Below are 27,296 nucleotides of genomic sequence, written 5' to 3'. Positions count from 1 at the left end.
TATTTCTTTTTAGGGAGAAGGAATAAATCTTTTTGCATCACCCCAGGGCCCTTTGGGGTGCTATAAAATCTGCCCTTCAGTTACATTCTTAAAGTATTACATTCAGAAAAGCTGTCAAATATATTCAATTTAAAGATTATTAAAAAACTTAAACAGGTTTTTAACACCAAAGACTTGGTCTTGAACACAAAATTAATTACTTTCAATCTGGCCATTGAATTTTTATGATATACCTTGAATGTCAGAGAAACTGCTGGGAGAACACGCCTACTGCCCACCCATTTTCTTGCTGCCTTGCCCCCAAGGGCACAGAAGCTGCAAAGCTGTGGTCACCTTCAGAGAATTTAAAAGACATTTAATACTAATAGGTTATGTAGTCACATTAAATGACTTTCCTTTAGTATTCGTGGTGACTGCTATTAATGATTAGATTCAATGCCTGAATAACATTCTTCAGTTTATCCTGTACCTTTAAAGAATATTTTTATCTGGAAGCTTTTAAGAAATGCGAGCTTCTGTTGTTGGCCTTTATTAAAGCTAACTGCTCAAAACATTGGTCTGTCATATAACTGAAATTATGAGACCTTAATTATATTTTAAAAGCTAATTTATTAAGCAATCAAAATAACCATCTTTGTTGAGAAAACGTAGTAAATCTATACTGTTGATTCGCGAGGCATGCATGCGGTCCCACTCTCGGGCTTCTGTCCCAAAACTTCGCTTTTAAAAACTTTGCTCAAAACTCCGCCTTTAACTCTGCCTCTGAAATTCCATTCAGCCTAAAAAAGATTTAGCAATTCTGCTAGCACAGGGAGTGAAATTCCCACAATTAATATATGTAAGCACATATGGGCAGCAGGCAGTAAGCAAACATTCCTTTTGCGATTGGCTAATTCAAAGGGAGGGGCAGGGCTTTGCTGTTTCAAGACAGCTGCCCCCAGGAAAGCCGCAAGCCACACGGCCGAGATGGTGGCCCCCAGGGGAGCACGTGCCATGCGGCCATCCTGGCAGCTGCTTAAGCCCTTTTTTCAGATAGAAAAGATAACTTGCTTATCATTATACTTGGTTAAAAATGCAGAATTAATCCTCCTTTCTAACTAGATTTAGATTGAAAATTCACTAGAATTATATGACTTCTTAAACCTTAACTTTAATCTTAAACTCTTAAAAGTTTCAACCCTTTTTTGATAACGAGACAGAACTCAAACAATATACAAAACAAATCTCAAGACATACGAAACACATCCGACGAACAAATTCAATTTTATACTGTAGATATTTTATAAGGGACATTTAGATCAACTTCTATCTTTCGAGAACAGCCTTAACTGCGTGATTGCAAGCCAGCGAGTTTGCTGGAGGCGCGGGGAATTCAAATGCAATTTAACCACATTGTCTGGGCTGAGCCAGGCCGCTAGCTAGGGCAGGAGATTCAGAAGACATCTTCCTTTGTCTGGGAATCGCGGAGAAGCCCCTCTGCCGTTTTTCCTAAATCTTTAATCCGTCCGCGGCACTGAGGATACCAAGCCACGTCAAAACTATCTGGCATAACTTTCCCTGGGCTAGTTGCCGTCAGGACAATTGCGGAAAAATTCCAGGCGCAGTTCTAAGTCAGGCTCTGGGGGAAGGCGGGACAACATGTGTCCGCTCTCCCCCGGAGAAAGACCTCAGTAATTTAGCTGAATTCCCGTTTCCAATTAAATCAACGGCATGCTTTTAAAGACCAGATTAAGCTAAACAACAAGCAGATGAAGCAATAATACACACAAGACACGGAACTTAAGAGGACATGCTGTAGCTTTAAAGCTCACATTTAGAGTAGAGACTTCTTTCCCGAGTCCCTGAATTTCCCAAGTTTTACACCCAGTTGAAAAAAACTACACTCCCCCTTAAATATGCGCGCACGCCTTCCGGGAATATGACCCTCGTGGTCCTTAACTGCATCCCATGTTCAGGATCCCTGTTCATGGCGGCCAGATATGGGGGTACGTTCTCTCTTCCCACAACCAGTGCCGAAAGGGAGAACGCGGGGGTTCATGAATCTTGAGTAGAACGCGACGAGGTTTAAGGAAGAATGAAAAAAAGGAGACTGAGATAGAAATAGAGGGAAAAGCTGGGCCTGGGTGTGGCGTCTGCCCTCTGGTAGATGAACAGAGCCCAGAGCCAGGGCAGCAACTTTTATTTATAGCCAAATACCAGGAAGTTTTACTAAAGGTAAATAAAAGGGGATTGTGTGCATTCTTGTAGCTTCTTCATAAGTAAATGGTCACCTACTGTGGGCCCAAATTGCATTCATTCCTGGTGCTTGACTGGATTTACATAATAAAAACCCATTCCCCTGCACCTGGGCTTTGAAGCGTGGAACTGAGGCATTCTCACCTCTTGGTTAGATATGCCCCCTAGACAAGGCTGTGCCTACATCTTGGGTTCAGTCAACATGAGAAAGCCCATGGTGCTTTCCCTGGCAGGGGGCCCTCCACAGCGAGTGGGTCTCTTTAGACTCCTCTTGTTTGGGACTCTGTGTTTCCTGGGCTTGTAAGTCTATTTCTTTCACCAGGTAGAGGAAGTTTCCTGTCATGTCTTCAAATAGATTTTCAATATCTTGCTTTCTCTCTTCTTCTGGCACCCCCATTATGCTAACGTTGGTACGCTTGAAGTTGTCCCAGCGGCTCCTTACACTATCTTCAATTTTTTGGATTCTTTTTTCTTTTTTTGCTCTTCTGATTGGATGTTTGTTTGTTTTTCTTCCTCTTCCAAATTGTTCATTTGATTCTTGGGATCCTCTACTGTACTGTTGAATAACTATAAATTATCCTTTATTTCAGTTAGTGTATGCTTAATTTCTGACTGGCCCTTTTTCATGTCTTTGACATTCTCACTAAGATCCTTCCTTGAAAGTCTCACTGAGTCCCTTGAGTAACATTATAACTGTGGTTTTGAATTTTGTATCCAATAGTTTGCTTGCTTCCATTTCTTTGATTTGTGACATGTTTCTTTGTCTCTGCATTTTGACTGGTTCCCTGTGTTTGTTTCTATGTATTAGGTAGAGCTGCTATGTCTCCTGGAATTGGTAGCGTGGCCTTGTGTAGTAGGTGTCCTGTAGAGCTCAGTGGCTCAGCCTCCCCAGTCACCTGAGCTGGTCACTCTAGGTATGCCCCTGTGTGGGTTGTGTGCAGTCTTTTTGTAGTTGAGCCTTGATTGCTGTTGGTGTCACTGGGAGGAATTGACCTCCAGACCAATTGGCTGTGACGACCAGTTGTGACTACAGTAGAAGAGCTGCTGTACAGGAGACACGCCTGTGGAGCAGGGCTTGCTTCAGTGGGGCCTTGATTCTCACTGAGTCTGCCCCTTGAGTGTGTCACTTGTGGATGTGTAGAGCTATAATCTGCTATGGTCTGAAGCTGTCCACCAGGTGCACTGGCTCTAGGGCCTCCAGGGAGGTGCATAGTCAGCCACTGCCTGGGGCCACCCAGCAGGAGCTACAGAGAGATCTGCAGATGCCTGCTATTTGTATTAGGTGTGGAAATACCCAGACAAGGCCCAGCTGTGAAGCAAGGCAGGCTGGTGCTAGTGCCCAGTCTTGAGCCTTTTATTGATAGGTTTGGGGCACGCTGACATTAGCTACAACTTGTTTGAGAGATTTTAGGAAAGCCTGAAGCCTGAGCCAGGACAGGCCATTCATATGGAAAAGCTGCTGCAAACAGCTTGGGTGGGGCTGTAAATTGGATGGGGTGGGGTCTCAGGGAATCATCAGGGCAGAGGGAACAGTGTGGGCCATGCTGTTGGAAACTCAGACATGGCTGCCAGTCAGCTCTGCGACAGGGGCAGTCCCAGCACAGGAACAGTGACCCCTTATGAGCACCCCAGTCTTGGAGAAAGCCTCCCCCCGAGTCCCTGCCCCAATGCCAGACAATCCTGCTTCTCCCCATATGTGTCTGGGTCCCTCAAAGCTGCCCAGTGCTGGGCGTCTAAGAAAGTTTGTGCGCCAGCCCTTTGGGAGGAACGCCTGGGTCTCCAGCAGCCTTCGTGTCCCTCAACCAAAATCCCTGCTGGTTTTTACAGCCCGAAGTTTCGGGGACTTCTCTTTCCAGCTTTGGAACCCTGGACTGGGGGTCTGGTTTGGGGTTGGAACCCCTTGCTCCTCCCGGGCGGCCTCCACAGAGACCATGTTCCTCCTCAGGGATTAAAAGAGCAGCACACGTGGGTGCTGGACCAGCCCCTCCTGTGCCTCCGCCCCTCCTACCAGTCTCAGTGTGTCTTCTTCTTCTCTAGTTGTAGGACTTCCACTCAGCCAGCTTCCAGGCGGTTCTGTGAGTGATGGTTGTTCTGTATTTTAGCTGTAATTTTATTGTGGCTGTGGGAGGCAGTGAGTACCGGCATTCACCCATGCGGCCATCTTGGTTCCTCCTCAAAAGTCACTTTCTTTGTAAGACCAACAACTGCTGAAGATGTGAAAGAAGCTTTTAGAAGAGGTTCAAGTGATGGAAAGGGAGGATGAGAAGAGCCCTGGACTTTTTTTAATGTGTTGGGAACGTTTCCAACCACATCTTCATTTTCATTATGAAAATTATTGTCCTCATATAAGGTCCTGTTCTCTGGTCTCACAATGCCCTATTTTGCTTCTGTGTTTTTCTTGAATTCCTGAATAGCAGTTAGCTTTGCTAAGCGTTGTTTCACGACATTCTTGGTGTCTGCTGTGGGCCATGAGTCATCATTGCCAGGTGTATGCTGGGAAGCCTCCTTAAAAGTCTGCTTCAGAACTCTTGTCCACACGATTGCTACTTTCAGAAGTCTTTTTAGGCTTCCTTTCTCCTTTATATTCAGAAATTAGGTGGTGGTTGCTCCAAGGCTAAAACGAAGGGACAAAAAGGAAGCCTCTGGTCCCACTTGGGTATCATGTAGTGGAAGTTGCTAAAAAGTCTTCTAAGAGTCTGTTCACCCCGAGTCACCACAGCCTCCACCACTTTCGGGCCTCGCAGCCTGGGCATCTGCCAGTCGCATCTGTTGGTCCATTGGTCTGTTGGTGAGCAGCCTGTGCCCCCCGCCTGCCTCCTTGCACTAGCAATGAGTTCTAACAATTACAAGGCATGTGCCTTGTGTGATGCACCTTCTGATCCCCCCATTCAGAGCGTTCCTTCATACAGCACATGGTGATAAGCTAAAAATGCTACATATGGTATGTTACCATGGTCTGTCCTTAGAATAACAATAAGTGTGTAAAAACATTGGCAGAGGTTTAGTAGCTGGTCTGCAGCCTGTTGGACGTGGGAGTACTGTGGGTTCTCCATGCCAGCCTATATCAGTGCCTCAAACACACTAAGCACATGCCTGTCCATGGCATTGCCCTTGCTTTTGCCACACCTGAACTGCTCTCCCTCCAAAGCTGTGGGCAGCAGCTTTTCCTGGCCACCTGATGCTCATACAAATCCATTCAGTGTCAGGCTTCAGGCCTGATCACATTCTGTCCTTTCCCTGCTGTCTGTCTAGGAGGTGGTACTTGCTGGCAGTGTTTGCATCATAGTCCTCTTTGTAAGAGCTGTTGCCTCCCCTCCCTCTGGAGGGTAAGAGCCACACAAGCAGGGACCTGGCCTGCGTCACTCATTGCAGTAGTCTTTCAGCATCTGGCTAGTCTGGAGAGTTGGGAAGTTTTGGTTGGATAAAATAGCTTCAGATTGCATCTTGGCATCCCTGCATCAGCAAAGTTTAGACTTTAACCTTCCGTCTAATTTATGCTTTGTTTGAAAACAGACAACTTGTTGAGCTGCTTTAGAGAATCTCAGAGTGTATTTGTTTTATTCTCACCCTGAAGGTTGGGGAGAAAAAGGTGTTGGAGGTTTCATATTTACCTGTTACAGTTGTTTTTTCTCCCCATGCAAGTGGGGGAGGGGGGGAGGGGGGAAGGGGAGCACACTCGTGTCAGAGATTAGACCAGGAGTGTGTTCTGGCTCAAAGTGTGTCATGGATCTAAAGGTAACTTGTCTGGTTGAACTGACTCAGCCACAAAAACCAAGCCTTGGAAAGCAGCACTCAGAAACGGTGTTGGCAGGAGCAGGAGTTATACAACCTCTGGAGGGCGAATCACCACACCTCTCAGAAGCGCAAGTGCACAAACCTTTCCAGCGAGCAGTGCTACTTCCAAGAACTTCTCCTGTGTGCAGCATTGTTTCTAATAGCAAAAAGTTGGAATCTACCACCATCATAAGGCAACGGTTAATTAAGTTATGGTGACTCCACACAATGGAATATTAAAAGAACAGGCCACTCTGTATGTACTGCGATGGAATGAGCCCCATTATGCCTGGTTAAGGGGAGGGAAGAGGTTCATAGTACACTCACTAGTGTTAGTTTATAAAAAGAAGAAGGGGGTGGAGAAAAACGTATGCCTGTGGTCCACACACAACACACAAATGTGTGTCAATCACACCTGTGTGCATATGCCTAGGAGCTCTCCGGGGAACACGCAGGAACCTGGTGGCTGCTTCTGGGAAGAAGGCGGGAATTACTGTTCACTGTAGACCTTTTGTACCTTTTGAATTTTGTACTATGTACATGTATTACTACTCAAAAATAAAGTTTTCAAATTTGGCTTACTTTTTAAAAAATAGAAATAAGAACAGATTCTCATTTAATAAATCTGCTTTTCTTAAGAGAGCCCTTGAGCCAAAAGTAGTTAAGCTCGCCTTTTCTTGAGTCTTGGAGGAAACAGGGTTGTGAAAAGAGGGCTGTCCTCTTCTGGTGGGACAGCTTTGGGGAGACGAAGCAGTGAGGATGGTTCTGTTCTGATTGTGTGGGAATGTGTTGTGGGGAGGGGGAAAGGGGGGGGAATGGATTGTGAAGTGTCTATGCTCTGGGAACAGACTAAGGCTGCTACGGGGTTGTCTCTCATGAGGATCATAGCACAGTTCTGGCTTTGGGGGTTCAAAAGGTAGAGATGGGGCTGACCGGTGTGGCTAAAGTGGTTGAGCGCTGTCCCATGCACAGAGAAGTCACTGGTTCGATTCCCAGTCAGGGCACACGCCTGGGTTTCGGGCTTGATCCCCAGTAGAGAGCACATAGGAGACAACCCATCAGTGTTTCTCACTGGTGTTTCTCTTCCTCTCCCTTCCACTCTCTAAAATCAGTTGTAAAAACTATTAAAAAATAAAAGGTGGAGATGGTACCTTGAGCCATGGTCCAAGGGGAGCTGTTAATATTCTCCAGAAGCTGTGCCTGTCCTGCGTGGAGCAGATCTGATTTTGTTCAGCTCGGGTGACTGTGTCTGGCCCCAGGAGAGGAATCATGACAGCTGTTCTAAAACAGTCATGGGAATCCTATTTCTCTTTGCCAAGAATTGGTTTACACATGGGTATCTAACCCACTTACAGCCAATACCTGGTATAGCTGCACATGGAGGCCAATAAATATTCCTTTTAAAATGTTTTCTGCCGGGAGCCGGTCCATCCTTGCTGTTTCAAAGGACCTGGCATATATGGCATACTGTTCTTAATATGTTTGCTCACCTTCTTGGTACTATGTGTTTTAACCAAGGTCACCTCTCTGAGAAAGGTTGTTTCCCCAGGTAGGGATTTTCCCCTGAAGTTAGGGAGGGAATAAAACCTCTTAACTAAGTGCCAGGCGGGTAATTAATCACTTTAACTACGAACAATCATGCTTAAGCTACATAATCTTTACTCCCTGGAATGGAGATAAGAAACGCCCTAACCTTTATAATAGAGATTGATAGGATTGGAATCAACTGGTATAAATACAGATGTAACAACACAGAACTTAGAAGACAGAACTTAGAAGACAGAACCAAGAGACTCAGAACCTACACACAGAACCTAGACAAAACTTTGCTGGAGATCTTGACCAGAACTTCACTGGAGATCCTAAACAGAACTTGGCTGGAGATCCTGGCTAGAGATCCTGGCTAGGCTGCTGATCAACTGAACGCTGTCTCCGTGTCATTCCTTCTTCGCCGACTCCGTCCACACCTTTGGGGACCCCTGGACCTGCTGGGATTGGACCCCAGCAGTTTTCCTGATTGTGTATTTCAGGAAAGGAGGTATAGGGAATAAGGTCAGTAGCATACCTGGAAGTGAAAATCCCCAGTAGCTTGAGCTGTAGCCCTTAAAAAAAATGGGTGACTAAGAAGGTCATATGATTGAGAAGTACATGCCTACCTACCCCACTGCCTCCAGGTTGTCATCTTAGAGAAGGTCTCCACATCTTAGCCACCAGATAAGCCAGGGGTATAGAGGACTATTTTTTGTAAAATTAGAAAGCCTAATTCAGTGGTCCTCAAACTACGGCCCACGGCCACATGCGGCCGCCAAAAACATTTATCCGGCCCGCCGAAAACATTTATCTGGCCCGCCGGGTGTTTTTGCCGCCGCTGCCTGTCCTGCTTAGCAGCCGACTCGTCCCGGCTCACAGTGCGCATGTGTGGAATGTCTGAGGGACAGTGAATTGGCCCCCTGTTTAAAAAGTTTGAGGATCTCTGGCCTAATTAGTAGGCATCCAGACCACTTGCAAAATCAGACCAGTGGTTCTCAACCTGTGGGTTGCGACCCTTTCACAGGGGTCGCCTAAGACCATGGGAAAACACATATATAATGACATATTGTTTTTGTGATGAATCACTATGCTTTAATTATGTTCAATTTGTAACAGTGAAATTGGGGGTCACCACAACATGAGGAACTGTATTAAAGGGTTGCAGCGTTAGGAAGGTTGAGAACCACTGAGATAGACTGTGGCCAAGATGATTTAGGTGCCCGCTCACTCTGGCACCTGGATTCTACACACATACATATCTAATAATAGACAAATAGGGCAATTGACCGTACCTTCGCTACACCTCCCATTGGCTAATCATCGCGATATGCAAATTAACCGCCAACAAAGATGGCGGTTAATTTGCATACATAGGCTACAAGCGGCAGAGCAAAGACTGAAGGCGAGCCGGAGCCGTGAAGATGGAAGATGGAAGGTGGCTCCGGGCAGGGCCGCAAAGACGGAGGATGGAAGGCGGCTCTGGCCGGAGCGAAGGCCTGGGTCCCAGGTGCTGGAGGAAAACCGATGCTGGCAGCCAGGAGAAGGGAAGGCCTATTGCACGAATCTCTTAGTGCAACAGACCTCTAGTATTTAATAAAAACAGGAAGGCCAAGGTTCACCATGACAGGTTTTATTGGGGGGTGGGTTTGGTGGTGGTATTTTTTTAGTTCCACAATAGGCATTTTCCCCATCTGTAGGGTGTGTGGGTGTGTGTGTGTGTGTGTGTGTGTGTTTTGAATAGATAGGTAGGTAGGTAGATAGAGTGGTTTACTGATTTGCATGTATATACACACACATATGAATGATTCTGAACCTGGAAATAAATGCTTCAAAAATATTTTTATTACACATACAAGTCAGTACAATGAAGTAATGCGAAACTCTCACAGCTGCTCTCCCTTACGGTACAGAAGCAGAGAAGAGATCTGCTCCCACTCCCTCTGCCAGAAATGCCAAGTTATTTGGTCTGAAGAGCAGCCTAAGCATCCAGCAATCTCTCGCTGACAAAAAAGTCTCTAGAGCAGCGGTCGCCAACCTTTCAGACCTCAGGGACCACCAGTGATCAGCGGACCACTGGTTGGTGACCGCTGCTCTAGAGAACTTCTGCAAATCACCAGACCTCTCCTTTGAAAGTCTGATTCAGTAGATACAGGTTTCAGTGAACACTCTTTTAATAAAACTTCAGATGATCCTCATCTCACAAATAGGAATATACTGCCTTGGAAATTGGGGAACGTGCGTTGAATTGGATGGATAGAGGGTTAAGGGGTCGGGAAGGGCTGTTTCATTAGGGAGACAGTTTTCTGAGTGGGCCATGATGCAGCCCGGGGCCTGTGCTGAGGAGTGTGGTATAGGAAAGGAAAGGGGACCCTCTGTGTCTATTCCAGCCGTTAGCAGCGACTGCCTGCAGTGCTGTCTGCACCGGGCTCTGAAGCAGGGTCCCTGCTCAGTGGGGAAGCGGGCCGTGCCCGATTCGCAATTCTGCCACACGCATGGGGGCAGGGTGACTGCGCATGTGCCACACATCTGCTTTCCTCCAGCACAGCACAAACATGCCAATGGGGCCCAGCATCAGGGCCGCCCTCTTCTGCTCCCACCACAAGTCCCAGCTCGCCAGAAAGGCCACCGTTGGGTGAGGCGTGGCAAACACCATCTCAAGCTCCTGAGGCTCCTACTTCACCTGGAACAAAGCAAACACAGAATTAAAGTGTAGTCCTGGCTAGTAGCTCAGTTGGTTAGAGCATCATCCTTATATACCAAGGTTGCAGGTTCAAATCCTGGTCAGGGCACATGCAAGAAGCAACCAATGAATGCATAAATAACTGGAACAACAAATAGATACGGGTTTCAGTGATATCTCTCTCTCTCTCTCCCCCCCCCCTTTCAAAAATAAACAATTAAAATGACACTAAAATATAACATTGGGTGCGTAGTACAGCAACTGGGTGAGTACAGTGACATGGCCACCACCTCCCCTGCAGACCCTCACTCAAGATGCATTTAAGTGAAAGGGTTCCTGAAACTGTAGCTTCAAATCAGGTCTGAAGGCTCTCTAGGGAGTGAGAGTGGCGGTCCCACAATGTCAAAAGTGATAGAAAAAGGAAGCAGGCAGCTAAGAGCAGGAGCGCCTTGGCGTCAGACCCAAGCTGGGTCCCAGCTCCGCAGACTGTTCCCCGTCTAGGAAGGTGGGTGCCCAGGGCCCCTCCCCTGGCCGAGCTGTCACAGAGATGAACTGGGACTGGGTGCTGGGTATAGACACAACCCCTGGCCCGTGCACTCACCCATCCCACACTCGTGGAGTGGGCTGGGGCTGGGACTTGGACCCCAAATAGCACAGACACAGGCCTGGTCCTCACAAAGTTCACAGCTGGGAGGCAGCCTGTAAACATTAACATTGAAAAAAAATTGTAGAGAACCAAGATGGCGGCATAGGTTAACGCCGGAGTTTGCTGCTTTGAACAACTACTTCAAAAGTGAAACTAAAAGACAGAACGGACATCACCAAGAACCACAGGAACGCTGGCTGAGTGGAAGTCCTACAACTAGGAGGAAAGAGAAACGCATACGGACACTCAGAGGAGGCGCAGTGCTGAAGTCAAATTCTGAGGTGCAGAGTGCGCGAGCAGGCTGGCGGCGGAGGGCACGGTTGGCGTTTTCAATCAGGAGGGAGTCGCAGAATCTGAGCTCCAGATCCGGGCGAGTCTCTAGGGACCCTGACTCAAACGGGAGAAGTGGGACTGTCTGGCTTCGGTCAGAGCGAGTGCAGCTTTCTCTCCGAGCTTTGCAGCGGGTGCTGGGACTCAGAGAGGCAGAGCCCCTGGGGACAGGACTGAGAGCCGCCATAACTGCTCTCTCCGGCCCACCCTGTTGATCCTGTGCGACCCGCCCCGCCCAAGCCCTGCACACAGGCATTTGCCGGATAGCCTCAGGCAAAGGCTAGATTAGCACCTCCCTAGAGGACAGAAGTTCTCTCACTGCTGACACAGCTGATTCTCATAGCCAATTGGCCTGGAGGTCAAACCCTCCCTGGTATTAGCTACAACAAGGTTTAACTATAAGACTTCGAACAAAGACCACTAGGGGGTGCACCAAGGAAACATAACAAAATTCGGAGACAAAGAAACAGGACAAAATTGTCAATGGAAGATATAGAGTTCAGAACCACACTTTTAAGGTCTCTCAAGAACTGTTTAGAAGCCGCCGATAAACTTAATGAGATCTACAAGAAAACTAATGAGACCCTCGATGTTATATTGGGGAACCAACTAGAAATTAAGCATACACGGACTGAAATAAAGAATATTATACAGACTCCCGACAGCAGACCAGAGGAGCGCAAGAATCAAGTCAATGATTTGAAATGCGAGGAAGCAAAAAACACCCAACCGGAAAAGCAAAATGAAAAAAGAATCCAAAAATGCGAGGATAGTGTAAGGAGCCTCTGGGACAGCTTCAAGCGTACCAACATCAGAATTATAGGGGTGCCAGAAGATGAGAGAGAGCAAGATATTGGAAACCTATTTGAAGAAATAATGACAGAAAACTTCCCCCACCTGGTGAAAGAAATGGACTTACAGGTCCAAGAAGCGCAGAGAACCCCAAACAAAAGGAATCCAAAGAGGACCACACCAAGACACATCATAATTAAAATGCCAAGAGCAAAAGATAAAGAGAGACTCTTAAAAACAGCAAGAGAAAGAAACTCAGTTACCTACAAGGGAATACCCATACGACTGTCAGCTGATTTCTCAACAGAAACTTTGCAGGCCAGAAGGGAGTGGCAAGAAATATTCAAAGTGATGAATACCAAGAACCTACAACCAAGGTTACTTTATCCAGCAAAGCTATCATTCAGAATTGAAGGTCAGATAAAGAGCTTCACAGATAAGGAAAAGCTAAAGGGGTTCATCACCACCAAACCAGTATTATATGAAATGCTGAAAGGTATTCTTTAAGAGGAGGAAGAGGAAGAAAAAGGTAAAGATACAAATTATGAACAACAAATATGCATCTATCAACAAGTGAATCTAAGAATCAAGTGAATAAATAATCTGATGAACAGAATGAACTGGTGATTATAATAGAATCAGGGACATAGAAAGGGAATGGACTGACTATTCTTGCGGGGGAAAGGGGTGTGGGAGATGCGGGAAGAGACTGGACAAAAATCGTCCACCTATGGATGAGGACAGTGGGTGGTGAGTGAGGGCGGAGGGTGGGGTGGGAACCGGGAGGAGGGGAGTTATGAGGGGGAAAAAAGAGGAACAAATGTAATAATCTGAACAATAAAGATTTAATTAAAATTAAAAAAAAAAAAGAAAAGAAAAAAAATTGTATAATTATTGTGCTAAGTGGATTCAGAGTAAATCACGGGATCATTCTGTATTGCCTAGCTTTTTAAAAATCTGTAAATGCTTTTGTGGTAACAATTAGCTTCCATTCAAGGTGCCTCTGGCACACACTCCACCCCTCACCCCCCTCCTTCAGATAACTCCTACTTACCTCTCGGGTCTCGGCTTACGGGCCACCACCCTGCTGCGTGGCCTTCCTGACCCTCCTAACTCTCACATTTCCCTGTTTGGTGCCATGTTCTCCTCTTTTCAGCGATTTGTGTGCTGATGGGTGTGATGTCTGGCCCAAGCTGAAGGCGGGCAGGGACCGTCTCTCCCTCGTATGCTACCTGTCTGGCAACAGCACCTTGGCACCTGGTAGGTACCCAGGACATGGCTGCTGAATTAATGATTGAGCATTACAATAGAAGGTCCACGCCTGCATTTCTCTTTTTTCCCTGGAATGCAGTCAGGCATGGCCCTAAATGCTGCCGAACACACACAGGCCAGAGGCTCCAGGGCACATGGTTAGACACCTGGAAGCAGCTGTGAGGACATCCACACGACCGTGGGCACTTCACAGTGTCCACGCACATCCACTCATCTTTTCTCACCCGGGTCACGGTGGCAAAAGCTGAGTGGGTGGAGGAGTTTCCAGGAGGCCTGCCAGGCCAACCAGGACTCCTCACTCTCAACACTACTTTCAGATTGGGTGTCATCTGCTCCTTCCCCCACCACCCGGCTCTGTTTATTGGAAAATCACTAAATCAGCCTGCAAACAGGTCACAAAGATGTGGACAAAGAAGTCCTTCCCTTGGCATGAGTCCGCCCAGCATCCTGAGCCTGCCACTTGGAGAGAGAAGGAAAAGGCAAGTGATTCCAGCAAGAGAACACGCAGCATGTTCCCTCCTGCCCTCTGCCCCTCCGAGGCCTGGCTTGGCAAACACTCACCCTCGGGCCATCAGAGCCCTTCTGTAATGAGCTGTCCCACTTCTCCCACAGGCAGGTGGGAGCTGCTTGTCACCTTCCCCTTTTCCAAACAAAGCCAACCAATTCCTTCATAGAAGACCATCATCAAGTCACCAAAGGAGTTTGCGTGGTCAAACCCGGCATCGGGAAATCAGTCGCCTATGAATATTTAGCCATCCGATGTCCGGAGGGAAAAATGTTATGGGAACTTGAGAGGAAGTGGCAGATAATTTGTTTGTTTTCACTAAGCTCATTATGGGCACTTTTCCAGCCATTTCTCTGCTGACCTGAAGGACCTCCCAGGCACCGGATTTCTCCTACTGGGTAATGCAAACCCCAAGTCTCTAAGCCAATCCTCTATGTTCACGTTGTAATGTTACTGATGCGAAGAAAAGGGGTAAATTCAGTTCAGAGGATCCTGCGGGAAGAGAGACAGAATAGTCCCAAACGCACTGGCCCCTATCAGAGCAGCCTTTAACAGCGCCCGCCCACCAGGGCTCCACTGCGGCCCGCTGGAGCTGTGCTCACAGCTCTTCTCCGGAGCCTGCCATGCCCTCCGCAGTGACCAGTGACACAGGAAGACAACGGAATGTCTCCCGGAACAGACTCCAAATCAACCAATCAGGGATGATGCTGGTTTGTGAGGAGGCTGGCTCGTTTGGCTTTTGTTGTTTGAAATGCAGCATCCAATAAGAAACCAAAAGCATGAAGAACGATGGCCCGAGAAGCTACTGTAAAACAGCCACTCTGCTAAGTACTTGCCATCGGTGGCTGATTCATCCTCACCAAACCTTTGAGGTGTTACCTCCATTGCACTGTTGAGAAAGCACTCCAAAAGGTTAGATGCCTTATCCACGGTCAAGGTTTGCTTATTGTTAGAGCTGGAAGTCAAACTGGACCCTCCATGTTACTCTGCACCGTAAGTAAAAGTGACCCAACGGAATGGGTGCCCGCAGAACCTGCTGTAAGGGTCACGTTTATGCTTGGGATGCTGCGGAAGAGACGTCTGGAGCTTCCTGAGCAGTTTCTAGGGCCTCCGGCAGCCAGCTCTGGAGCCAGCCTGAGTAGTTTCCCCCTTTGACATATGTCTCGGTGGCTCGCACCCTGACTGAGCTATAATAGCAACCGCGTAAGGAAGAAATGAGGAAACCCAGGCTCAGATCAGGTTAGTGATTAGTCAGGATTCCCTTCGGAGCAGAGCCCCCATTTCTACACCTCTAGCCATGAACAACCTCATCTGGACAAGTGACTAAAAACAAAGGGCTCCATACAGGTTTCTGGTTGCTCCGGGCTTCTGTGCTGCTTGCGTACAGCACTTGCCAACGTGAACATAGAGGACTGGCTTAGAGAGCCAAAGATTTTCTACTGTGGCATTGTCTAAGACTCTGGTATCAACCTGGGCACAGCAATCAGACAAACAACGGAAAGAAAAAACTGTTTCAAGTCCTGTTTTAAAAGTCAGATAAATAAGCTCTACTGACTTGGCTTTTTTTTTTTTTTCCCTTTTCACTAGGAAGGACTCAGGGCAGTAGGAAGCAGTGTAGCCAGTGGGGCAGCGTTGGGGAAGCAGCAGACAGCACTGTCTGTGTGCCTGTGTGGTGCTCAGCCTGGGAGGGTAACAGACACAGGGCGGAAGCCGTCTCCTGGATGCACTGCTGTGCCCAGCTCTCCTGGAGGGGAGAGCACTTGCCTGGTCTTGAGATCCTGCTCCCTGTGACCTCTTCTCCCCGCCCCCCGCCCCCCCCCCCCCCACACACACACGGGATCTGACTGCCTCATTCCTAGTCTGGGATCCCGTGAGCACAGGACAGTGCACAGAAGTTGCGTCGTTGGAGACAGCATGGACTCCTGCAAAGTGATAAAGGAGCAGTGAGTGGCTTTAGGTCTGGCACAAACGTCAGCTTCTCCACCCCAAAGCTGTATGCGGCCTTGGATGGGCACCTCTGTGCCTCAGTTTCCCCTACTGTGACCTCTACCAGACCCTGTACATACTGTGTTTTCCTACACAGCAGGTCCATGAATAACACAGTTTTGTTCAATGTCCTTTCATTATAATGTTGATTAGAAGCTGCAGTAACTTAACTGTTGTTGGTATAAATAAGCTTGTGGTAAACTGATTTCCTTAAAGCCAGTTCACTGAAAGTCGTAGAACCTATTGACGACGTTGAGTGAGCATGTACTGTACTCACCTTTCACCTAAAGGAAGCGCTTATGGCATCTCTTTGGCAAATCGGAATTGTCAGCATCACTGCTCTTGCCCTTTGGGACGCTCTGAATGAAATAACAGTGACTTACCACAGGCACTGCGACACCGTGCGTCACTCTGACACTAAGAGCGGCTACTCAGTGACCAAGGGGCGGGGAGCATCTACTGCTGGGGACGCTGGGTGTGTGTGTGTGTGTGTGTGTGTGTGTGTGTGTGAGTGTGTGTGTGTGTGAGTGTGTGTGTGAGTGTGTGTGTGTGAGTGTGAGTGTGAGTGTGTGTGTGAGTGTGTGTGTGTTGTGAGTGTGTGTGTGAGTGTGTGTGTGAGTGTGTGTGTTTGTGTGTGAGTGTGTGTGTGTGAGTGTGTGTGTGTGAGTGTGTGAGTGTGAGTGTGTGTGTGTGTGTGTGTGAGTGTGAGTGTGTGTGTGTGAGTGTGTGTGTGAGTGTGTGTGTGTGTGAGTGTGTGAGTGTGAGTGTGAGTGTGTGTGTGTGTGTGAGTGTCTGTGTTTGTGTGTGTGTTTGTGTGTGTGAGTGTGTGTGTGAGTGTGTGTGTGTGAGTGTGTGTGAGTGTGTGTGAGTGTGTGTGTGAGTGTGAGTGTGTGTGTGAGTGTGAGTGTGTGTGTGTGTGTGTGTGAGTGTGTGTGAGTGTGTGTGTGAGTGTGTGTGTGTGTGTGTGTGTTTGTGAGTGTGTGTGTGAGTGTGTGTGTGAGTGTGTGTGTGTGTGTGTGAGTGTGTGTGTGTGTGTGAGTGTGTGTGAGTGTGTGTGTGAGTGTGTGTGTGTGAGTGTGTGTGGTGTGTGTGTTGTGTGTGTGTGTGAGTGTGTGTGTGAGTGTGTGTTTGTGTGTGTGTGTGAGTGTGTGTGTGTGAGTGTGTGTGTGTTTGTGAGTGTGTGTGTGAGTGTGTGTGTGAGTGTGTGTGTGTTTGTGAGTGTGTGTGAGTGTGTGTGTGTGTGTGTGAGTGTGTGTGTGAGTGTGTGTGTGAGTGTGTTTGTGAGTGTGTGTGTGAGTGTGTGTGTGTGTGAGTGTGTGTGGTGTGTGTGGTGTGTGTGTGTGTGTGTGTGAGTGTGTGTGTGTGTGTGTGAGTGTGTGTGTGTGAGTGTGTGTGTGTTTGTGAGTGTGTGTGTGAGTGTGTGTGTGTGTGTGTGTGTGTGTGAGTGTGTGTGTGTGTGTGTGTGTGTGTGTGTGTGTGTGTGTGTGAGTGTGTGTGTGTGTGTGGTGGAATGAGTCACAGCCAGGCAGGATGGAGCAGACTCCTGAGACTTCATCAAGCTACTAGGAACGGCACACAATTTAAAACTTACAAATTGCTTATTTCTGGAATTTTCCACTTAATTTTTTCAGACTGCGGTTGACCTCGGGTAACTGAAACCACAGAGGTAAGTGAAACTGGCTGAGAGGAGACTCCTGCATCGCCACAGCAGCCATGGAAGCCACAGCCGCGTTACCCCCAGAGGAGAGCCATGCGGAGGGAGGGCCAGCACACCCACGGGGAGCCCAGGTGGGAGTGACACAAACGGCAGCGTTACCCAGGCGACAGCCTGCTGGGGCCTGGAGGAGCAGGGTGCTCACGAACACCACCTCGTCGACAGTCTCAGCTTCGTGTGATTCCAGACTCAGCCATGACTGTTAGAGAAGAACTGCAGCCCACCGTGGGGAAGGGGCTTGCGGGTGAGTAGCTAAATCCAACTCTGCCCCGCCTACCGCCTACCGGAGCTCCTTCTCCCCACCAATGCCCCCCCCCCCGCCCCCCCAGACTGACCAGGCTCCTGTTCAGTCACATCTTTGCATCACCTGCCTGAATGGGGTCTGTCAAAAATGGACAAAGGCAAGCGTTTCGGTCCATTGCCATGATTTCTCTGGGCGCACATGGACTGATGCAGCTGTTAAACGTCAGTCCTGCCGAAACCGGTTTGGCTCAGTGGATAGAGCGTCGGCCTGCGGACTGAAAGGTCCCGGGTTCGATTCCGGTCTAGGGCATGTACCTGGGTTGCGGGCACATCCCCAGTAGGAGATGTGCAGGAGGCAGCTGATCGATGTTTCTCTCCCATCAATGTTTCTAACTCTCTCTCTCTTCCTTCCTCTCTGTAAAAAATCAATAAAATATATTTTTAAAAAATAAAATAAAAAAAAACCACGTCAGTCCTACCTCGGCCACCAGGCAGAAAGGCTATAATGGCGCCAGGCATTTCCAAGGGGCCTTTCGAAGAGCACCATTAATTCTGTGTAAAGCACTCCCCTAGCAACACTTCCTAATTATAACGCGACGTTCCCATATTATGCTACAAAGTCCCTCTGCCACTTAATGAAGGGGGTGGGGGAGGGAGGCCTGTCTTTTAAAGCACCTTATCTTTGAGTAGCCTAAGTATCTGAGTTAACTTTCCAAAATTAAAACAAAAACCCTTTTTTTTTCTTCCCTCACGTTCCCCTCGCCCCTTCCCTGGTGCGTGTGTTGTATTTGGAAGGGGCAGTAAGTCCTGGTACTGTGCACAACTGTGAGTCTGGGACCCGCTCACCACCTCTCCCATCCCCGCCCCAAAAGGAAAATGTGGGTCTTCCAGGGTGAGGGAGGAGCTGGCATCTGGTAGGGCCTGGCCAGAAGGCAAAATGCCTGGACGTTAAACACAAACCAGAGAAGTTCTGCCAGATGCAGGTTCCCCATCCCATTCATTCCCAGGGTAAGGTCAGGCCGGTTGCAGAATGCCAGGCGAGCTGTTACCTCCTTCCTCCAGCCAGCTCAGCTCCCCCCGCCCGCGTGCCCGGCACTGTGCTAGGGCCTTCACGTTCTCCTCTCTGTAATCCTCCCCAAGAGACCTGCGAAGCAGAGATTAACTTGCTTGAAGATGAGGAACCAACCGAGGCCCACAGAGCGGAGGCAGCTGCCTCAGTGTCCCCAGCTGGATTCGGACGCAGGGTACCATTTCCTGCCCAAGTCACTCGAGGAGAGCCCCGAGGTTGGGGTGGTGGGAGCAAAGCAACACTTAGATGATGGGTCCCGGCTGCAGAAGATGGACTAGGACGTGGTGGGGACAGGAAAGAAGGTCGCAGGAATTCACTCATCCGCGGGAGGAGTTCCCAGGCCCCGCGGAGCCGCGCGGTTAGCCGGCACCAGGGAGGCGGCTGCAGCAGGATTCGCGCGGAATCGCTCGCTTCAGGGGAAAACAAGAGGGCGCAGCTCACCAGACGCGCTGCACCGCTGCCTGCAACGCCGGCCTCGCGAGCCCCTCCGCGCGTGCTCGCGGGTCAGCAGCAGCCCTTCCCGAGGCACCAGGCGCGAGCGCGGGGCGGGCGGCGAGCCCCTTCACCTGGGGGTGCACTTCACAGACAGACGCGAACTCCGCCTGCGCTCCAGGGGCGCGGTGGCCGCCTTTCTGCGCGCCCCACACGCGGGAGCGCCGCCGCCGACTCTCCCCTTCGCCAGGCGCCTCCTCACAGCGACCTCTTCCCAGCCCCCACCCCAGGCGCAGCCCCTCGCCTGCAGGGTGGCGGCCAGGGCAGCCAGTTCCAGGGGTTCTCAACCTGTGGGTCGCGACCCCTTTGGGGGTCGAACGACCCTTTCACAGGGGTCGCCTAAGACCATCGGAAAACACATATATAATGACATATTGTTTTGTGATTAATCACTATGCTTTAATTATGTTCAATTTGTAACAATGAAATTGGGGGTCACCACATGAGGAACTGTATGGAAGGGTCGCGGCATCAGGAAGGTTGAGAAGCACTGCGAGCGGACAAACAGCCCCTCCAGGCAGTGGGTAGCCGGCACCGCAGGAGGAGGCCGTGGGAGGGCTCCTGGCCGCCTGGCACCGCGGAGCCCCGGTCCCTGCCCCAGAGCAGCGCCGGGCGGTGAGCGCGAGGCTGAGCGCACAGGCCGCGGGGGCGCAGCGGGGGCGCAGCGGGGGCGCAGCGGGGGCGCAGCGGGGGCGCAGCGGGCCTGCAGGTGGCGGTGAGGGGCCCCCCTCCCGGGTCCCGGGCTGCGGCCGCCCGGTCCGATGCGGGGAATCCCGGCAGCAGCCCGTGTCCAAGCGGCGCCGCGGGAGGGATGCTCCCAGCCGCTCCCGGGGCGGGTTGGGGGTTGGAGGGCGGTAGTGGGGGCGTCTGGAGAAGCTGCCAAGGGAAGCCAGGGCTGGGCCTGTCGCACGGCCTCCCCGCCTCCCGTGCGGAGGACCCCCTAACGGCGCTGGTCTCCTGGTCTCCGGAGGAGGCTCACAGTCTCATAGGAACTCTAGCTCCACCACCGTGGGCCCTCGGAGGGGCCTGGGCATGGTTAGAGCTCAGGAAAGAGGGGGGCCGGGCCCCTCCCGGACGGACGGGCTCTGCTTTCCAGGAACCTGTGTAAACCTGAGACAGGCGACCCGGCGCTGGGACATATAACACAGGACGCTCCCAGCCGCGCCGTCCTGTGCCCCCCTCGCAGCGCTTCTGCCTGGCGAGGGCTGGGAGCTCGAGGAGTTCACCCTGCGGCTCCGGGCAGAAAGGAGCGGAGTGTTTGCCGTCTCGGCCATCCTCGCCCCGCCCGTCATACCCCACCCGCCCCCCTGGCGGGGGCTAAGGTTCCCACTGTATGTCTTCCAGGTCATCTCCCCATTCAGTCTGGAGTTACTTTTTTTGTTAATCTTTAGACAAAGGTAGAAGCCAGTTAGACTTTTTAAAAAATAGTTCAATCATAACTACCTCAGCCTAAAGCTGCAGGACTTCTGTACCTGGGAGTGGAAGGGAAACAAAGAACACAGAGCCCAAACTGCCCCTTCTCCTGCTGAGGCAGCAGACGGCACCCACTGCCTTCCTGCTAACACCCTAGGAACAGCCCAAGGCTGAGCAGCGCTCGCTCGGGGGAGCCTGGGCCCTGCAGTCGCAGGGGCAGCGCCCAGGGAGGGCGCTTTCTGGAATGTCCCCGGGCTGCCCGTGAAGGTGGAGGGGCTTCCTTTTGAGCAGCCACCGCTGGCCTCGGGCAATCTTTGGGGATCTGGACCCCGCAGTGCGGGAAGCCGCGGCTTTCCCAATACTGTCATAAGAGTGCACCGATGGACCTTGGGCCTTAGCAGGGCTGTGTTGAGATAGTGGTGACTCAAGGCAATTCCCTAACCTGGTAATCCTTTTACTGTTTACCCAACTTTACCTTTGATTGATGTGACTGTATGCATTGCTAAAGGGCAAATGTATATTCAAGTAAATAAAAGCAGATGGGACCCAGTTTCAGTGTGCTCTTCATGAAAGAGACACCCTGGCCCCCAATGTCTTCTAAATTCATATCTCTTGTCTAGCATTTTCATTTGTGCGTCGGCCCCTCCTTCAGATCCTGAACCCCGCAGTGCAGGTGGTGGCACCGCCGGAAGGACACTCCAGGAACGGCCTTCTCCCTTCCTCTCCCTTCCTCACCCATCACAGAGTAGGTACTTCCTGCATACTGCATATGGCAGTTCTTACACACGCAGACTTGATAGCACACTCACAGGGCATAAAAAGCAGCATGCCAGGGAGCCAAGATAAAAATACAGGTGTAATTGTCAAGTGATTGACAAAAACATCAGAAACAGTGAGCTATCCAGGGACCACAGAGCTGGGGAAGTGTGGTCAGAGCAGCCCTTACACTTTGAAGTGTAGGGGGGAATGTGGATACTGGACGAGGTGGATGGAGGGCTGCACCGGCAAGAGTGTGAATGGCTGGGGTCCAGGCAGCAGGAGAACGACATGCAGGTAAATGCTAAGGACCAAGGTTTGATTGTGGAGATAACGGAATTTTGGATGGTTTTGAGCAAATTGACATGATGAAGACAATGCTTTAGAGGGAAATGGTGACTAGCCTTTGAAATGGTTTCACAGTAGTTTTCTCCTTATTTGATTGGACAAACATCATAACAAGAGCAAATATAAAAAATGTAAGAGCATTCACAACACAACAGCCAGGTGTGTGGCACACTTTTATTCCCTTGTCTTTGCTTCTAACCATATACATTTTTCATGCCTGCTATCAGTTTTTCAGTTTGCAGATTTCTCTCAATACTTTCCGCGTTGCTGCCTATTCTCCCCTTGGGTGCCGTTTGCATATCATATTGTTTATTAGGTGCAAGACTGTGAGCAACTTAGGCATTTCGGGACCCAGTTTCCTCATTTTAAAAATGAGGGCAATCACAACTGTTAGATTATTATAAAGCAGGGTTGACTGGTGTGAATGGATGATGATTATTGCTATTCTTTTGAACTTCTAGCTTAAACCTTAGGTTCAGTTCTCTTGTGATCTTTTGATGTGGATCATGTTTCTACCGTTTTAATCTCTCAAATATGTGTAACAAGAAAACGCTTTCGCTCACTTTATTCACCTAATCTTGTCCGCACCCTTTTTAGGCGTCATTCCCCTTTGCGGATACAGAAACGAGAGGTTTGTAGACTCGCCTTGTGACTGATAGCTGGTCTCCGCTCTTCTGGCCTCCTGTCCCCATTGTTCAGACACGAGCTGCCCCCCACACACGGCACGGGTTCAGTCTATTATTTTCCTCTATTGTCCCCATGGTAAGTCTCCTTGGCTTCTCTACCCTCCTTCAGACTCTGCCGCTGCCCACCACACTCCAGCCCCCCTGGGCTCAGCTCCCTGAACAGGGCGAGCCCATTTCACACTCAGGGCGCTGGTGCTGGCCTTTGCTGTTTCTTCCCTCTGAAAGGCACGCATCCACGTCCTTCCTCCTGCTCTCGCTCCAGCGCCACCATCTGAGGCCTCCCCTGACCACTGGGCCTGCAGTCCATCATTCTGTCCGAAGGTCTTGTCTATCCCCTATCCTGCTTTGTCTGTCTTCACAGCACTTCGCAGGAGTGGCACCGTGTTAGTTATGCAATTCCTTTTTGTTGCCTGCCTTCCCCACTCAGATGCAAGCCCTTCGCAGGCAGGGGGTCTATTCACCGCTGTCTGCACCCTTCCATCCAGTTCCAGCCAGGCACATAGAAGGTGACTCAGTGAATTTGAATAAGTAGCAGGGGCATTGTTGGGACAGGTGAGCCCTGGGCTCTGAGCGCCCTGCATGAGCTAGCATGGCATGCCAAGGGCACAGGCCCTGACTGCTCACTACCCAGGCAATTTCTCAAAGTTGTGTTTGCAGCAGGCCACCTTAAAGGATGAGTAACACCCAGCCAGTGTGGCTCAGCAGTTGAGTGTTGGCCCAGGAACCAGGAGGTCACCAGTTGGATTCTGAATAGGGCATATGCCCAGGTTGTGGGCTCAATCCCCAGGAGGGGCTGTGCAGGAGGCAGCGGATCAATGAGTCTCTCTCATCATTGATGTTTCTATCTCTCTCTCCCTCTTCCTTCCTCTCTGAAATATATATGTGTGTGTGTGTGTGTGTGTGTGTGTGTGTGTGTGTGTGTGTGTTTAAAAGGATGAGTAACCTCTCCCCTGGGCCTCTGGCTGGCTGCTGTTTAACTTGACTATTAGCAGGATTCTTTTTCCCTTGTGGGATGATTTCCTTGATGCGTGTTCTCCCAAATTTAATAACTGAGGTAAAATGTAGGGACAGTGTGATTCCTTCCTTTGCATGTTTCCAAATTGTACCTCAGACAGATTTGATGGATGCATTGTTCTGTTGGCCCTGGCTTTGGAGAAATGAGACTGACAACCTCACCAAAATCAATTTTTATCATTAGAAAAAAATGTTTAATTGGTGTATAATGATGTATTTTAATTGGTTTAATTTGCATTTTTTCAGTGATTAAAAAGGTTGTATGTAATTTATTATCTACATATCCTTGTGTATAACCTTTTCATCCCCTTTTAATTACTTTATACAAGAATCCGGGTACTGATGTTATGCATATTGATCAGTTTTCGTATCACTGGAGAGCAGATTCTCATCAGTGTTGTTGTCACCTACTTCTCTGACACTCCATTATTGCATTATTTCTATTACATGTTGTTGAGTAACTTTTTCTTTGATATAGTAGAACATATGGATCTTGTCTCCATCGATGTCCTTAATTTACTCAGTAATTACACATTGCTTTCCTGCCCTTTATTTCTGTTTTTAAAGTTTATGAATAGATTTCCAATTTAACCTCGATTCTTCTGGAGTCGCTGTGTGATGTGCCGGGAGGTGGTCACTGGGCTCCTGGTTGGCACCCACTCCGTGTGATCCCGCCTGGGGAGGCAGCCTGACCACTGAGCACATGGCAGGGCGGGCGGAGGCGGGAAGATGCTGCTCTGACCCCGGGAGCTGTCATCCACCAGAGGACAGGGTGTCAGAACCAGACGCAGTGCGTGTGCCAACAGCGATTAGAAGTATCAACGAAGGTTTCTGGTCCTGCTGGGGAGCAGTCCCCTCGAATGAGAGGACCAGAGAAGCCTCTTGAGGAGGGCAGCTTTCTACCCCGATAGTAGAGGAGAGGATTTTCACGGAGAGGTGGGGCGAGAGGAGGAGGGGGTGTGTTTGGGGAGGAAAAGAGCAAGCAAAGGCTTGGAGGTCAAAGAAGAAAAAATCAAAGACACCAGCAGAGAATGATCAGGACGTGCCCAACGTTGACTGAACCACCATTCATTCACTTCTGGCTTGTCTGGTTTTGCTTTGTGCTAGTAAAGAAGACATGACTGGGGGCTCAGGCTGGGCATCGGGAGAGGGTCTGTGCTGCCCGCTCAGCCCTGGCCTCCTGCCCAGGAAACCCCTGGTTCTTGTGGCTTTTGGGGGGGGGGGTGTGAGCCGCTAAGCAAAATTTAAAAAACAAAATAAATAAATAAATAAATAAATAAAGAATAATAATAAAAAAAGAAAACAGGAGTAGCCCTGACAGTGTGGCTCAATTGGTTGAGCATCATCCCATGCACCAGGAGGAGGTCACCAGTTCAAATCCACAGGACACATGCCTGGGTTATAGGCTTGCCCTCTAGTAGGGAGTGTGCAGGAGGCAGCCAATCAATGTTTCTCTCTCTCTCTCCCTCTCCCTTCCTTCCTCTGAAATCAATGAAAACATTTAAAAAAAGAAAACCTGGGTAGAACATTTCTATCTTTAGTCAGCTGACCTTCCTATTTCTCTTTGGTACTCAGCGTATCTCCCACGTATGGTTTTTTTGTTTTGTTTGTTTTGTTTTTATTAAAAAGCATTTATTCTTTGATATTATTTCCTTTCTTTTCTTACAGATGATTTTTCATATTTTATCAGACTCTTTTTCTGTTGGTTCATCGAGTCTCAAACCAAGTGTTACCTCCTTTAAGAAGCTGGTCCTGATTGCACCTCTGCCCGATCCCCAGACTCAGCTGATAGCCTTGCTCTGGCTGCCACTCATACCAGTCTCAGGACAGGGACACACGGTCTCTCCACTAGACGGCAGGGTCCTGGGGATATGGCCGAGCTCCTCCCCTTTTCTTCCTCCCAGTTCCTGGCATGCCTCAGTAAACCTGCACGCATGCCTGCATGATGAGTGAAGTGAGGGAGATAGCCAAGAGCCAGGTCACTGAAGGTGGAGAACAGCTGAGAGCGTTTCAGGATACTAGGGAGGATATCAGATCATAGAAAGTGAGGAGCAGGGATCTGCTAATCACAAAGCCAAGCAGAAGTGAAGATACAGCAAAAGAGGAAGGAAATATAGAGTTTCAAAAAAAACCCCTGAAAAAACAAACATGTTTGCAGCCAGGCGATCTGCTGCTGCCACACTTCGAGAACCACCGGTCTACGGTCTACCATAGGTTCCCAGCCAGTCTCCATCCACTCCCCCTCTTCTTACACACGCTATTGACCCTTCCTGCATGGCAGGCACTGTTCTAAGCACTTTATCTAAACTAATACATTTCATGTCACACCGTATGAGATACTTGTGGCAACTCCATTCTACACATGAAGGAAGGAGCGAGAGAAATGGACTGTGCTCGGCAAGCGCCAAGCCTGTGGGCTGTGAGAGCAGTTCTAAATGCCATCAAGCGGTCAGACGAGGCCTGTCAGCTTTTTTCCCCCTTTTTTTCTGGGCTTTACAGAAAGTCTGGTCTCTGGATACTCTCACTTTGAGCAAACTTAACTTTTACCATTAAAAATACAGTTTGTGTGCCAGATTATTTTCTTCTGTGAATTATTTCTTTCCGTCTCTAAGGGTTACAAAGAGAGCAGTGCCCCCCTGTTCCTTCAGCATCTCAGGTACTTCCTGAGCAATGACGATGCTCCCTGTGCCAGCTGAGCGAAGGGGACTCAGGAGCCTGACAGGCTTGGAGGCAGAGGCAGCTCAGCCCACGGCCAGCACCGCGCCTCGGGTCAGGACTGGCACTGCACTGCACAGGGGTCTTCTTGCCTCCTTGCCCCACCCTCCGTAGTAAGGGAGGGCCACCTTCTCACATTCTGCTCCAAACAGGAGCTGACAGGTAACAAGGGAACTCCTTTCTTTTCTTTCCCCTTCACCCTCCATCCTCCCCCTTTCTCTCCGCACTTCCTTCTTAAGCCATCAGAGTTGACACCCAGATCCCCCTTTAAGACAGAAGGACTTGTTCCCTTGCTGGCTGGGGAGACTGACACAAACAGTCCTCCACCCCCAGCTTCTTCTGGAATTACCTCCTCTTAAGGGAGCCCCTTGCCCAAGGTCGCAACCCCTTCGAGAAGCAGCCCTCAGCCATGATCAACACGGAGTATCGTCCTGGCCCCCTTTTCCCAAGGGGTCATCTCAGCTTTGGAACCCCACAGTGGGCTTAGCTGAGACTTTTATTGAGACTACATCATAACTCAGCTTCTAATTCAGCCCAAACCTCTCATCTTCACCCCTGAGCGTGATGTTCCCTCCTAAGTCACACCCCAATAAACTTCCTGCACACTAGTCTCCATCTCAGCACCTGTGTCCTGGGGAGCCCCACCTGCGACAGCCTGAGGAGGTGGGATGCAGACGACACAATTTGATGGACAGAAGAAATGCACATTCGATAGGTTGATAGCAATACCAGATGATTACTAATGAAGAGTCATAAGTTACCATTCAGAAACCACATGCAACAGTCATAGGAAAACATCAAGGGGGCAAGTAGGGAGGGAGACTTCCTGGAAGAGGAGCAGGGACTTGCTGATAGGTGTGATGGGAGAAGGCGGGGAAACAACGCCGGGAGCTCCCGGTAGAAGGAGTTGCTCAAGTGGTTTGAGAATGAACCTCCCTACTTTGTGAAACAGGAGTTTTGTGTGGGCAACGCAGACACTGTTGGAGGGTGGGAGGGAGCTATGGCTATGGTGTGGATCCGCTGGGTTGTGGTTGGATATTAGATTTGGGAGAGCTTTGAAGGTCCGCCGAGACATCCAATATCCACAAATGGTGAG

Source organism: Myotis myotis, unplaced genomic scaffold (assembly GCF_014108235.1).
Source record: "Myotis myotis isolate mMyoMyo1 unplaced genomic scaffold, mMyoMyo1.p scaffold_m19_p_8, whole genome shotgun sequence".
In the NCBI taxonomy this organism is placed as follows: Eukaryota; Metazoa; Chordata; class Mammalia; order Chiroptera; family Vespertilionidae; genus Myotis; species Myotis myotis.
The sequence above is the reverse complement of the archived record's forward strand: the minus strand, read 5'-3'. Positions refer to the sequence as shown.